Below are 978 nucleotides of genomic sequence, written 5' to 3'. Positions count from 1 at the left end.
GGAGGGAGGAGGAGGATCTGAGGGAGCTGGAGGGGACGGCGATGGTTACTAGTTACTTTAGTTACTCCGCTACATTCATCTGACAGCTTTAATCTGACACACACAACTGGTTTGATCTTTCACACTTTCTAAAATGGGAGGATTGTTATACTTTAGCTTCATTTTTCTGATGATACCTTCCCACATAGTTATGTAACATTTTCAAGGCAGGACTGTTACTGTAATAGAGTATATTTATAGTGTGGTATTAGTACTTTTACTGCAGTAGAGGATCTGAATATTTCTACTGAACCAATAAAAGCAGACATAGTGTTGACCATGGTAGATGATAGGGACTTGCTGCCATTCAGTAAACAGTTTTCTTTGAGTTTAAGATGATAGTATATGGGATTCATTCCTAGGTAAAATGTTATCTTCATTAATAACATCTTCTGCCATATCATGAGTCAGAAAAGTCTGGAGGATGTCTCAGAGGCACAAATTCATCTTTGTGTTGACGGTAGTTATCAAACTTTTAGATACACAAACATGCTCTCAACTGGATGCAAAAGTAACATTTTCATCCTTCCTCTGTCCAATAATACGGTAGTAATCATTAGACATGTTCATACAGCTGGGAGAACCCACTTCATTATTGTGTTTTGCTTGGTAAACTGCTCTTTAATACAAATGCATATTTAGCTTTAAAAAAGGTCAATAATCTGAACTGGATTTCATGGAACTGGCAGTGTTTGCCTCTCCACTCTCCTGCATATGATATTGCAGTTCATCATCAAAACTCTGTTGAGAGTTAATGCTTCAAATACACAAGTCACATCAAAGTAGCTTATCTTGTGGCTCATTATTTCTGGCCTCCTCTTCCGTTTATGTCGCAGGGTTTTAAAACATTTTTGTCTCCTTTCTTGGTGTTTTTTTGGGTTTGTTGCTCTGGGTCTGTGACAGACCCTAACCCACTCTAACCCTAACCCAACATCTGGA

This window comes from Etheostoma spectabile, chromosome 12 (assembly GCF_008692095.1).
Source record: "Etheostoma spectabile isolate EspeVRDwgs_2016 chromosome 12, UIUC_Espe_1.0, whole genome shotgun sequence".
In the NCBI taxonomy this organism is placed as follows: Eukaryota; Metazoa; Chordata; class Actinopteri; order Perciformes; family Percidae; genus Etheostoma; species Etheostoma spectabile.
The sequence above is the reverse complement of the archived record's forward strand: the minus strand, read 5'-3'. Positions refer to the sequence as shown.